Genomic DNA, 14,464 nt, shown 5'->3' on the forward strand with positions numbered 1-14,464 from the left:
CCCAAACAAGGTGTTTTCAATACACCTCAGAAAATGTATGAGGCTGAGGTCTTGACCGCAACCTTAAAGCATGTCAAGAGAACGCTGATTTATCTGTGTATTTGTGTTTTGTGTTTTAGTCAGATCATCGTTGTATTAGTTTGACAGATGGTTGTTTAACGATTTGAATATGTATTAAAAATAGTTTTCTTGCTAATACCTATGTTCACGTGATTAATGCAGCGAAGTGTAAACAAAGATCACTTACAAGAATTCTCACCTCTCTGACAGTGTGTTGGGAAGTTGGGTAGCAAGTGGTGTTTTTTTGCTTGTGTATACGAGGTACACAAAGATTCAATTATTTAGGCCTTTGAGTACTGTAAGGGTGCAGAAGAAGGAGACTGACACAAAGGTGGCATGATGGTTGACAAAGACTTGTCTTCTTCTTTAAAAGAAAGAGAAAGGCCTAACTATCCCTATTTCTATGAGGGGTTTCCCTGCCTCAACTAAAGACTAAAAAGGATCTGTCAGAATGATCTGTCAGAATGTCTGTTTAACTTAAATATCTACACTTGTAACTAAAGTAGATAAGGGTAAAGATGTTCCTTGTTCAGGGGGAAATTACTCCCTTCCCCTGGTTGGCGTATTCTCAACAAAGCAAAGTTCAATCAATATTCACTAGGGGGAATGACTCCCTTTTCCTGCTAGAAGATTGTCCTTACGTAGTCCCACTTATTATCGTGAGGATGACCATCTACTCCTGATGCTTTTGTTGCAATGTGCCTATCACACTAGACCCAGGGGGAATGGCTCCCTTGCCCTGGATACTCCGGTGTCTCCTATGTTCAATATCACATAATGTTCCAATTGTGCTTGGGTCCCAGACCAGGTTCTTCTTCTTTGACTCGGCAGACCTGGTTCGCTAACCTGCCAAGTAGTGCCTCGACCCGAGTGTCTCTGATCGTTAGTGGTTCTATTCCTTACACTGACACAGGAACTTCGGGGTCCCTGACCCTTCTCTAGTCACAATGAACATTTCCTCTGATACACAAATAGTCTCCTTGGGTTTGTGACCTTTCTGTGGTGGTCAGTTGTTATGACTACACCACTGACGCAAGGAAGATTTTTCCCATATACACAAATAGTCCCCTTGACTTCTGGGTTGCATGACCCTTCTCTGGTGGTCAGTGATTTTGCCTCCACCACTGACACAGAGAAGATTTTCTCTGATTCAGAAATAGTCCCTTTAACTTTTGGGTTCTATGACCCTTCTCTCAATGTTCATTTCATAGGGATTAGCCCAGGGACCACACAGAGACACTTTCACTTCCCTTTTGACCCGCCGGCAGACCTGTGCCTCCCGTTAACTTGTAGGGACTCGCTGCATGTCTCCGGACCCCGTTTGCACTGGAAGCGGTCTCTCGTGAGCTTCGCTGGTCTTTCCTGTTCTCTCCCGTCCTTCCGGAGGGTCAGCGTCTTCCCACTGACTACTGTATCCACACTCGCCAAGGACTCGCCGGTTCGACTTCTCGGGGCAGTGTTACCGTTCCTTTTGATGGCCAGAGCTGTGCACGGCCTTTCTCCTCTGGGATCGGACAGGGCTTTTCGCCCCTTTTCCGCCAGCGTCCTCCGGTCTCAGGATTTCAACTTCCGCGTCTCGCAGCATCTCCGCTCCTGTATGGCTTACCAGCCAGGCTCTCTTTTGGTTGTCCATCGGTTTTTAAAGTGTTCAAATGTTGATTTCCTTGCGAGAGACTAGGCTATTGCTCTCGGCTCTGGAGAGTGATCGTCATGTCTGTATGCCTATTCTTCGTCGCAGTACTTTCAGGTTCTCTATAGATCTCCACTTGATAGCAGTACATAGGTTTACTTGCTACATGAGGTTCTTCAAGGAAGGAGAGGTTAGAGTGTGTGGGTGTGTATTGATGTTACAAGGGCTCTACCGTAGATGGTCGTACTCCTCTCTGAAGGGTGAGTCCCTCCACATGAGATCCTCCTGCATTATACCACCCCCAAGGGTACTATCGGGTAGCGACCTCACCAGCCTGGCCTCATGGGAAGGTGTCCTCCCCTGGGAAGAAATGGCGACATCTAGGGATTCATCACAGTACACTCTAATCAATGAAAACATCAGGTAAGTATTGTCACACAACTACTATCATGTACATAATTTCATTCACTATTGGGGGTTCTGCTAACAGAACACCAACACTTTACCTTTACAAATAGTTATGCAGTAGTTGGTGATATTAAGAGCAACACTTTCAATAACTTTTTGTAGTAAAGCAAGTGAGAAATCGAGCTAACAGCAATTTAGAACCAGTTGGAGACAGGTAAGTAAATTGATAGAACAGCCGCAGATAAACCCAAAACAACGTCCCTATTTCTTAAATAGTCAAACCCTGCTAAGATTGGGGGCCTAGTGCCCAAACGTCACCAGTTCCACAATATGTACTCTGCAAGGGGGTTTACTATGTGATTCGCAAACAAGAGTTGCTAAAGCCAACAGTTGTGAGTAAATGTTCTAGAAGTTGAATAAAAAGGGTAAGTAAAGTTCTTACAAGTTTGACTCCCAATCCCACCCCTCTAGGGGAGGGCCAGGGGGGTGGGGATGTCCTTGACCAAACCGCAACCGATCTTAGGAAAGGGAAAGACAGGGTTAGGACATTACACCCATACAACCCTATATCGGGGAGGTGGGCTAGGAATAGCTATGCAAACTCGCCCCCTTTGGCCGATCTCTCCAGCAACCACTTCACGGGTTCCAGAATCTGCTGGGCCCGCTTACATCTAGGCTTTATCTAGTAAAGGGAGATCCTGGGGCCGCAGATGTAGAGATCACTTTTGGCCTTGGGATTGGGTCCAGGTAGTCGGGGGTTCCAAACTCTTGCGAGATGTTTGTGGAGACTTGACAGCATGAAACCCTTGGCACAGCAATTTGACGACCTCGAAGGTAGAGGTGACCTAAGGATAAATACACGACACAATGAAGATGGGTTTCAATGAAAGCCACCATGGTACGGTGGCGACAGGCGATCCTCGTGCTGTGAACAAAGGAGCAAGCCTTGCAGGGCGTCTCTTCAGTCAGGAAGACTGAAACTGCAGAATCGGGCATCTTGTTACACTAGCTGAAGATCAACTAAGTTTCAAAGATGAACTCTGAATGGCAACTGGTGCAGCAAAGTAGCCCAGGACAGAGCTGGTCAGTCCACCGGGTGGTTCAGGGACACTTCCAAAGGTTCAGCAGACATTTATCCTCGAGCCGGGGTTGGGACAGGGGTCAAAGGACTGGCAAGGGCCTTTTGGAAGGCAGGAAAGAGGATCTGGGGTTCTCCGATAATTGGCAGGAAGCCAGGCTGGTCAGCTGCAACAGTCTCTCTGCTCCTCAGTGGGCTGCACTTCTTCGTAAGGGGTCTTTGCTCCAATCATAATCTGTCGAATGACTTCAAGAGTACTCCTTTTATCTAGAAATTGGACTGGAGTCGGGATCTCCACCAATCAAACTAGCAGGGGCTATCCAATCATGGGAAAGGGCTTTCCATGTATGGAAAGTCCAGACCTGAGCGGGCAGGAAGAAAGCCAAGGCACAAAATGGGCAAATGACAGGCGAAAATCTCATGGCGCTGCCATTTTAGCGTATATGGCTGCTCTTCTTCATATAAGTTTTGGTTCCAACGATGATCTGTTGAATAGCTGCAGGAGCCCTCCTTTCTTTCCACGCCATCTTGTGGCATTTTAGGGTGCTAGACAGCTTTAGTAGCCATTTGCGGTAAATGCAAATGTAAGAGAAAAAGATCATAAAAACGGTATAGAACAGACAGCTGCCACCAGCTTGTCTTTGACACTTTCTCAAGTTAACCAAAAAGCCTTCAGGTAAAAAATTATAAGGATAAAAAGTATCCTAACTGCACTGTAAGGTAATCTGTCCAATTGTAAAAATACAAGAATTTCAAAAGAGAGGCAAAGTAGCTCAATTCTGACAAATGTAGGGACTAGTCAGATTCCCCCTACAAATTAGCAAAATAGGCAAGAGAAGTAATGCAGAAGGCTGTACTGACCTCCAAAAGTCAGGACAGGGTACAAGAATAAGCTAAAAGACTGGGGGTCCCACAGGATTATATGGAGATAAAGGTGCAAAAAGACAATCTTTCTTAACGTGGTAAAATACAAAGGTGTATGGAACAAAAAAGAAAAACACAGTTGTAAAATATCTGCTTCAACCAGCCTATCGTGAACGCTTAGTGAAACGAGCATTGACAATGCCAACAGTTTGGTCTTATACGTAGGGATGGGAAAGGCACTTGGCAGGCACTGCAGCAGTGGTAATAACTGTCCATTGATGGTAGCAAATGCAAAATGGTGCGAGTACCTGGGCATCGAACAGCAGTGCCTGGCAAATACCTAATACTTGTACACAAGCCAGAACTGTTGGTTTTGCACATGGTTGTGTTTTTTTATTTTTTAAATATGTTTATTTTAAACAGGCAGGTTATAACAATCCATAGCTAAAGCATCCGCGACATGAGGCATAAGAACAACACCCATTGACTCCCCTCCTGCTCCTCCCCCAGGTCTTAAGTTCCTTCCTCCCCTTCCCGCTGGGGATCCCCATCTTGTACAGTTCTCCTGGCTAATTGGGGCTTGAATGTCAGGCCCGGAAAGTTTTGGTCAAAGTCTAAGACTGGACCCCAAATATTATGGAAGCAGTGTAGAAGGCCTGCCCTGGCAGCTGTTACCTTCTCAGCGATCACGATGTCCCAGATTTTCACCCACCAGAAGGGCATGAGAGGACCTTCCGCCGTTTTCCAGGTGCGGGCTATCACATTTCTGCCTGCCAGTAAGCATTGGGATAACAGTTTGGCTTTAGGTCCAGACCTTGGGTATATTCCACGAATCGGCACTCCAAGGAGAATGGGTTCGGGTCTAGGGGCAGTCGCACCTGAGTAATGTCTGCAATCATCGCTAGGCATTGTGTCCAAAAGGCTTGAGTCTTGGGGCAGGACCACCGCATATGGAAGAAGGAGCCTATTTGGCAGCATTGTCTCCAGCAGTGTGGGTCAAGTGTGGGATTCATGTGATGGAGTATTAGGGGAGGATAGTACCAACGCAGGAGGATCTTGTAAGCATCTTGTAAGCGCATTCTCCATTCGTGATGCAGGATGAGGAAGTGTGGGCTTACCAAATATCAGCCCATGGTTGTTTTTAACAGGACTTCAGTGAAGGACATGCATAGTGCTTATAAATCGAGTGGCTGAATGCAGATCTGGTTAAGACAATTCTCAACCAGTAGATCTGGTTAAGACATTTGTATTACACCAGTAGCGTGTTTACAGCGCCAATTAAGTCATTAACTCTCAGAAGCTTGCTTTGAAAAAACACTGGCAGGCACTTTGAGTGCAAAGTTTGATAGTAAGGCTTGCATAAAGTGAGATCAAAGAGTTCCCATCAGAAAGTGGTTAGGGCAGGGAAGGGGCAGAAACTGAGTGGGAGTGGCCATAGGGATCAGCAAGGCAATGGGTGGCCAAATAACCAAACAACGCCTACAAGGTTTGTGTACCTCCTCATATGCCTCAAAAACAAAACAAATTTGAAAACATTATTGGTATAAGTCTTAATCACAGTGGTCACTTCGTGCCGTACCCACACTGGCCCATGAAAAGGAGTTAATCACAGATCAAGCATGCATTAGTGCCATTTCATTACACCTGGTGACTTGGAGAAAACCTAACATCTAGACTAGACACCAGTGCCTGACGAGTTGAACACAATGCATCACATCAATACCAATTAAGTAAGGCAAAGCCAGTGACATCAACTTCCAAGTTCAATGAAAGTACACCTAATGTCTTCAATATCACATGAATGTATAGCTCTCAACCATTTGTGTCACAAAGGCGGGTGAAAACACCCGATTTTGTTTTTGGCGGGTGAGAGTCCTTTGAAATGAATGGGCATGCAGGAGGCTTGGTGGGTGAGTCAGCTCTTTACAAGGCTGGTGACACCCGCCAAAAGCGTGTGAGTTGAGAGCGAAGTATGGTCCGCTTCTCCCTAGACCATACATCAATGCTACTGATAAACCCATATCACTTAAAGGTCAGCCATGTGTGCAACATAGTACTTACCAAACCTCCGTTAGTCTGCAATTAATCTTAATCTTACATATAGCGAAAGCTCCACCTGCTAAATGAAAAGAGCATGATGTCATTTAAAAACATCAAATCTTTATTCCGAACGAGCCAAACGTCTAGAACTGTGCATATACTATTAATAATGGACTCAAAAGCGACTCAATGGAATAGCATAAAGTCAAAACATTGACTGGATACACTGTTCGTCATGCAAACAGGAGCTTTCCAAACCTCACAGCTAGAGTAATTAACAGACCTAGAAACCAACGCCACATAGACATTGCTGCTCATCTTCAAAGCCAAAAATTGCACAACTACTTGTACATAGTTTCGCTTGTTACTTGCATATAATGCAGCTTTGTGCAAGCCCACTGCCCCAGTAAGCGAAATGCAGCATTCTGCAAGTGAACGGAAACCCTTGCTCTAAGCACAACGCTGAGGTGTCATAAACCGAAAATTACAAGATGCTCGCTTGCACGCACTCTTAACGTGCAACCAATCACAATCACTACGTCTCAGGACTGTCACCTAGCCCGCTAACAGAAACACATAACTAGATCTCCCAAACGGTTCAAAGAATGTACCTTGAAAAAAACACTCCATTTTAAACACTTGAATGCTTGCACCATGTTTAGTAAATCTGGCAAAACTATACTGTAGACCAACATCTTCAATAATAGCGCAACTCATTAATGGGCACAAACCCTGCTGGTACTTAAACTGCACCAGGCAATTACTATGAAAAAATGGCACAGGTGAAAAACTGAACCTGCCCGTGTGTGCAGAGTGCCAGGACACCAAGTAAAAACATGCAGCAACAAATAAAATCCCGAAATACAAATTACTTAAGCTATTTTAAAGCTACACATTATCTTACCTATTCAAAGATGGCCGTTAGTTTGCCTTATTTCTAGAGAGCTTCAGAGACAGTCATCCAAGATTGCTGCCTCCATAGAAGAGCTCAGAAACTCAAGCGTTCTGAGATGGGCAGGAATGGTTGGGATTAGCCATAGGGATTAGCATGGTTACGCGCAGGGAATGGGAGGGATTCAATAACAACTGTCTATCCCTCCTCAAATGATAGCTCCATTGTAAAAGCATTACAGACCTTCATTCAGAGCCCATATTTGAAGCTCTTATGTTAAAGCTCTTATTTTAATGATAATAGTTTCGGCTTAAAGGTAGCACTTTCCGCGCCACCTAATTGCCCACATTTCACTAATGGAGACATGGTCTCCCAGTACTAATAGTCTTAATCAGTATCATTTTCCCCATAGAAGTGAGCAAAAAGCAAGGGAAGTAAGGCTCAGGACTGTACTTGACTCCAAAACGTCATGTCAGGAAGCAGACGTTTTATGGGAGGAAAGCAGAAAAAGAAATCTATCTCAACAGGATATTTGAACGTTTGGGCGTTCATGACACTTATTTCCCCGTTATGCACTTTCGAAGCTACTGCTAACAGCCGTAATACACCTTACCGGAATGTAGAAGGTGTTGTCCATTTTGTTGAACAGATAAAATACCTGCTCCAGCCAGTGCGCCTGCTACAAGTGGTGCAGAAATTAAGCACCGTTGCCGATGTAGGCTGCGCCCTGTAAATGCAGGTTTATAAAATGACTGCAGCATTGTTCTTTCCTGGGCTTGCAAAGCTTCTCTAATTTTGGCCTTTAGGTCCTTCTCAATTGCCACCTCGTTAGGTATTGACAAATCGCACACCAATACACATTCCACACCCACATGACCTAGACAGTATGGGTGTTGCAGGGTGTTGTTATTGCTTCTGATTTCAAGTGTTAAATCTTCAGGAAGCCTGCCTAATATGTAGCTTGAAGATTCACATCATTCTCCACCATGGGGTCTGGAATGGATTCACATGCTCATGAATATTCCCTGTCGTCAGGCTGGGAATCCTCGGTAAAAAGAAAAATGTTGACTTTCGCTTTAAAACTGTATTTCTCCTCTAAACCAATCACTGTCCTCTGGGTCATACTGCCCCAATCCAATGGCAATCCTCTCCCTAAGCAACTCCCCTGGCAGCCATCTTCAAATGTTTACCGCATGCTTCATTGTTGGGAGTCCTCAAGTTGCTCTCTGAGCTATTTGTACGTTTTTGCATGTTATTCGACGAGAAAAGTTCACTTTCTGTCTCAGAGAGCCGTTGTGCTCTTTCCTTCATCTGCCGACAGCAGGGACCCGTTGTCGGTGAAGTTCCGCACCCCTCAAGGGCTAGGAACGGGGACCCGTAGTCGGTGAAGTTCCACGCCCCTCAAGGGCTAGGATTCATCGAAGATTCATCTTGGGCCTACTTGGTGCCCTCTGACCATGACCGAGGAGAAGGAAAGGTCCCTCCTCAGGCCCTGCACCAAATGCGGGCTACAGAATGTGTTTGTGGTGGACATGCACCTACAATGCCTCTGCTGCCTACACCCGGACCATAAGGAGGTAGAGTGCGAGATTTGCCTCGGTTTCTCTAAGAAAATGACGGACAGGCATAGTAGGCTGGTGGCATGGCTTCACAGCAAGGCCACTGACCCGTCATGCCTCGTCTAGGACAGCCGGTCGGAGTAGCAGTCTTGTAAGTCCTTTAAGAGCGCGTCATCCATAGTGGCCCAAGATAAGGCCAGAAACCTCAAGTGCAAGACTACCGCGTACACCAGGGAAGCGGGTCCCAAGGTGGATAGGGCAGAATCAGCATCACCTTCTTCCTCCATTGCCAGCCTACCATCAAGCTCCTCTTCAAAGAGGAAGTAATCTACCCCGGCTAAGCTATGGGAGAAATCCGAGAAGCCGCGGACCGAGGAGGCCATGCAAGCTCAACCAGCACAGCCAAAGACCTCGTCGGCGACTCAGTCGACGGCTACTAGCACGGCAGCTAAGGGCGCTGATCCTACAGGGGGGACTCCCATGGCGCAGAAAGAGTCCCTGCTTCCACGGCGCACCACCACTGCAGAAAATTTGGCAAAGTCTGCAGGTACGCCAAAAGGGGTGAAGAAACCGCCACAGGTCCTGGTTCTGAACCGTCAAGGAGGAAAAGGGGGGGGTGCGTGGAGGCCCCGAAACAACCCTCCCAAGTCGTCTGCCAAGCCATGGATGTCTCATCCACGGATGACGAAGATCAGGAGTCCATGCATACAGTCCACGAGGACGAGGAGGAAGACGGCGCAGGGCCTAGTTTCCCTGTGTTGCCTTCTCAGCCGAGGGACATTTCCTTGGATATTCTGTAGACTCTCCACACCTTGGTGTCAGAGATCCAGATGAGAATGCGTCAGGCACTGGTACCTGTGGTACCTCAGGTCCCCGGTCAGCCTCTGCTGAAGAAGAGGAAGTGTCATCTGACGCCCCCCATATCATCCTCTTCCACTGCGTCCGGACCCAACTCCCCCGAGCAGACCCAGACAGGGGTACAGTAACGAATACGGCCAGGACGACGGAGGACGACAAAGACATCGTAGCTGCGGATGGTGAGTCTCCACATTTGGATTCCCCACATAGGGTTCCCCCACCGGACAAGGTGAGTTTGCCCAACTCCATGATTTCCAGCTAGTGCCAGAGGAAAGCAAGAAGGATGGCTTCTTGTATCAAAGGCGAGAGGCCAAGAGGAAGACCATCATGGCGGTGCCTTTTCTGAACAATATTTGGGAAGAGGGCATAGCCCTCCTGAAGAACCCTTGCACAGCTCCAGCTATGCGGGATAGGCTGGAAAGAAGTATAGGGTGCCTGATTCCGCACCCTGATGCCTGACGTCCTGACCATCGCCGGACTCGGCGTTGTCGGCGGCTGTGAGGAAACGGTCAGCTAACCCATCCTCGTCATCTTGGGTCCCTCCAGTGAGGGAAAAAGGATGGACGCCATGGGGAAGAAGGTGATTTACACTGCAGCGTCCACAATCAAGGCGGCCAACGCACTGGCAATCCTAGCCAGGTATGACCGGGAGTTGTGGTACAAACTAGGACCGATCCTGGAGTTCCTCCCCGATTGACAAGAGGATGAAGGCCCTCCTTTCTTACAGGAAGGAGAAGTGGCATCGAACCACGCCATCACAGTGGGCGGTGGACGTCGCCGACACAGGGTTCCGGCAAATGGGTAACAGTGTCTGCCTTTGTCACCAGGGATGGATGAAGACCACTAACTAACTTCCTTCAGGGAGTCCAAGCGAAGGTGATGCACATGCCGTTCGATGGAGAAAATCTGTTTGGGAGGCAGTCGACGAGTCCCTCCAGGCCATCATGACAGATATGGAGTTGGCCCGCTCCCGCGGCACTCTCCAACAGCAACGCTTGTCATCTTTTTCGGTCCTCCAGGGTAAAATCGAGCAGGTCATCTGAAGGGTTCTCCACGTCGTACAGCCTGCCTTCCGGATCCTCAATGCAAGAAGCCTACAGAGCCCGCTCCCAGGCCTACGGTAGCAGAGGACAGCTTTGTTGTCAACCAAGCACCGCAGTGGGAGGCCAGTTTACGAAGGTTCGTCACTGAGTGGAGGAAGATCACTACCGACAGATGGGTGCTGGATGCCCTCGCCCCGGGCCTTGGAGTTCCAAAGCAGGTGTCCTTGCATTCCGCTGGTTCCCAGGCAGGAGCAGCACATGCCTCAGCTTCTGGAAGAGGTACGAGTCATGCTACGAAAAGGGGCGATGGACTTAGCTCCGAGTATATTCCAGGTACTTTCTAGCCAGAAAGAAGACAGTGGGCTGGAGGTGCATCCTGGACCTGCGACGTCTGAACAAATGCTTAGTCTTAGAAATTCAGGATGGTCACGTTGCAGCACGTGCTCGACCAACTGGAAAAAGCAGACTTCCTGACGTTGTTGGACCTGGAGGATGCACATTTCCGCACCCCCGTTCACAAGAAACATCTGAAATGTCTGTTTCGTGGTGCAGGGCCAGCACTACCAGTTCAAGGCCCTACCAATCAGCTTGAAGTCAGCCCCAAGAGTGTTCGCAAAGTGCCTAGCACCAGGGCGGTGCATATACAGGTTAACATGCATCTACAGGTTAAACATGTAAGGTCAAAGATCTTTTCTGATTTATCCCACCGGTGAAGGCTCCTGCCCCGGCGTGCGAACTCAACGTGGTTCCGACAAGTTTCATGGGGGATCCCTTCGAGCCTATGCATCAGGCCCCACTCAAGCTTCTCTTATGGAAGACAGCTTTCCTTGTGGCCATCACCTCTGCCAGCCGTGTAGATGAGATCCAGGCCCTACCCTGCAAGCAACCGTACCTGACTTTCCATGAATCAAGGGTGGTACTGCATACGCAACCCTCTTTCATGCCGAAGGTTCCGTTGGATTTCCATCTCAACAAGCCTTTGTTGTTACCTGTTTTCTTCCCGAAACCTTTGTCGCTGGCGGAAAGGGCCTTGCACTCACTGGACGTCGCTCGTGCCCTGAAGTTCTACGTGACACGCACAAAGAGTTTTCGGAAGACTTCACAACTGTTTGCGAAGTTTGGTCCTGTGAAGCATGAAAAAGCCTTGTCCAAGGCTTCCATTTCCAGGTGGCTCTCTGACTGTATCACACACTGTCATCAAGAGTTAATTTCTTCTATTGAGCCTTGCCACCTCCTGTGGTTGTATAATGTTGTACTGCTATGTATTTGTTATTCATGAGCATGTGAATCCATGCCAGACCCCATGCCGGAGAAGGTTTGAGTTACTTACCTGTAACTATTGTCCTCCAGCATGGGTCTGGCATGGCTTCAGATGCGATCCCTCCCTCCGGCCCCTCTGCGGCTCTTCTTAGCCATACTGCCACTTTACGTGCTTACCAAATCTGAAGATGGCTGCCAGGGGAGGGGCTTAGGGAGAGGACTGTCATTGGATGGGGGAAGTATGACCCAGAGGACAGTCATTGGTTTAGTGGAGAAATACAGTTTTAAAGTGAAAGTAAAACTGTTTTTTCTTTTACTGAAGATTCCCAGCCGGATAATGGGGAATATTCATGAGCAAGTCAATCCATGCTGGAGAACAATAGTTACAGGTAAGTAACTTAAACCTTATCCTCCCACCATGCTCTCTGTGCACTGCATACGTATATGACCACCCATTGGAGTAGTGCACTAACATGCTGCCTATGCTTAACCGTAAAGTGCTAGTACATTTTTCTTTAATTCCTATATGTTTTGAGCAATGTTTATGGCTGCGCTTAAAAATTGCCCCATTTGCCACTTCACTTATGTTCTTTGTAAACAACTTAATCTCAGATTAGGTTAAAGCCAGTAGAAATTCACCCGAAGTAGATTTGCACCTCAACTAGATTGCTGGTCATTGCTACACATTAACATGTTCTATTTGTAATAGTTAGTGTATTATTGTTATTGTTTTTCAGTGGTGGCAAAATAATTGCAATCCCAGTCATATGTTCTGTCACAGTACGAATGTTGCTAACCATTTCATTTGATAAGGAAATATTGCTCATTGCCCACTCCAGGTTGGGGGCACTTGGTTTCAGGGGAGCTTCATAAGAGGCAGCAGTTGGGCTGGCAACAATGATGGATGCCCGCAGAGGTGATCCAGATCAGAAGTCTACAAGTAAGAGACCATTGAAGGACGGTTGCTGAGGGGGTATAGAGAATGTATTTTAGTTTGTACTATTAGGTGGCACTGAAAGCACTACCTTAACAACGAAACTATGGTCGTTAAGATAAGAGCTTCAAATATGGGCTTTGAATGAAGGTCTGTAATGCTTTTCGAATAAGGATGACAATTGAGGAGGGATGCACAGTTGTAATCCCTCCCATTCCCTGCCCCTAGGTGATGTAATCCCTATGGCTAATCCCCCCCACCCATTCTTGCCCATCTCAGAACTCTTTGATTTTGGTATTGGCGATGCCACGATGTCCGGAGTGTAGGATATCATGACAGAGATTTATTATTCTTTGTTGTAGCCTTTTTGTAGGGATGACCAATACATTGTCCTTGAACAGATACTCTTCCCGGACCCTTAGATTCCATTGATTTTTCTAAGATATATCCTTCCACAGATCAGAGGATTGGGTCTGAGCTTGGATTTCTTCAAGGAGGTTGACTGCTTGGGCTACAAAGATCTCGGGGGAAATCATCTGAGGATATGCCTTGTCTTCAATGGGCTCGTAGCCTGGTCGTCGAGATAAGGCGTCAGCAATTAGGTTTTGTGTTCCTGGAACATGAGTGATGTGGAACTGTGTTACGCTCACCTGACTCCCACAGAGGAGCCGGTCTGATCTGGGCTACTGCGGCCTCCTCCAGCGTAATGCGTAGGGCAGAGATGTGTCGTTTGTCTGGCCGGTAGGAGTACTCTTCTGTGAATGGAGAAAGGGGAATTAACCACCCGTGGAATTGAGCGTAAATTCCCCCCACCCCCGTTGTTCTCCCCACTGACCACCTCCGATATCCCCTCTAAAGTCTCACCTTATGGTTTTAAAGGGTGAGCTCTCCATCCTGCTTCGAGCGCAGGGGCGCGTGATGGACCAGTTGCTCCACTGGTCGAAGGAATTGGTGAGTTCCAGGTTTATTTTGACTCTCCGGGCAAGACGCCGTAAGTATGCAGTTCGTAAGAGTTCAAATGCCTGACCATCACTCCAATCCAATCCTGTAATCTGTGGTCTTCTCCTTTATTCAGGTGCTGAGAGAAAACCAGAGTCAAGGAGTTATACCTCCGGCGGTAAAATTTGGTAAGTCTATGGCGGGAGGTGGCTCCTCTTGATTGTCCTTTTGATTCACCCTGTTGTGCTTTTGGTGCAGTGGGACCTGCTGTCACGCTCACCTGATTCCCACAGAGGCGCAGGTCTGGCTTCGAGTGCGGATGCTTCTTCAATGGTGAAGCGCAGGACTCTGAAGATGGACTCACTGGCTCGCAGGAATATTCCCCTGTGCGTGAAAAGGGAGTATTACCTACTGACGGAATAATGCTCAAGCCTCCCACTCCCTTCCAACCCTCCACGATACCCTTCCTCGATTCCCCGTGAAGTCTCACCTTAGGGTCTGGAAGGATGAGTTCTCCATCCTGCTTCTGATGCAGGGGCGCGTTGAAACCCAGTTACTTCACTGGATTGAGGTTTGATGGGAGTTCAAATAAGCTTGACTATTCAGGTAAGGCGCTGTAAGAGTTCTGTAGCAAGTTCAAAAGTTTAAACTTAATAATAATGTTCATTGTCTTATTGCAGCAAGCGCTAACGCTTATGTCTTTTTCCCCTTAGGGGCCGGGGTTCGGAATGCCGGAGATATGGCGCCGACCCGAAGTGAAACGTGCAGTTCCAGTAAATGACAGGTAAGTTCTAGATGAGCGTTCGGGTAATGTCTTTGCATTCGCTCATTCAATGTCTTTGTCTTTTTTACCCATAGGGGCCGGGGTCCGGAATGCCAGGAAGCGGAAGGACCCGAAA

At 47.5% G+C, this 14,464-nt stretch overlaps 1 protein-coding gene across 1 annotated transcript in view; it reads left to right on the forward strand.

The window, feature by feature from the left end:
• The window catches only part of LZTR1 (leucine zipper like post translational regulator 1), a 692,494-nt gene that overhangs the window by 374,702 nt on the left and 303,328 nt on the right, over positions 1-14,464 (forward strand). The window lies entirely within an intron of this gene.

This window comes from Ambystoma mexicanum, chromosome 10, assembly GCF_040938575.1.
Source record: "Ambystoma mexicanum isolate Mex_15411 chromosome 10, UKY_AmexF1_1, whole genome shotgun sequence".
Lineage (NCBI taxonomy): Eukaryota > Metazoa > Chordata > Amphibia > Caudata > Ambystomatidae > Ambystoma > Ambystoma mexicanum.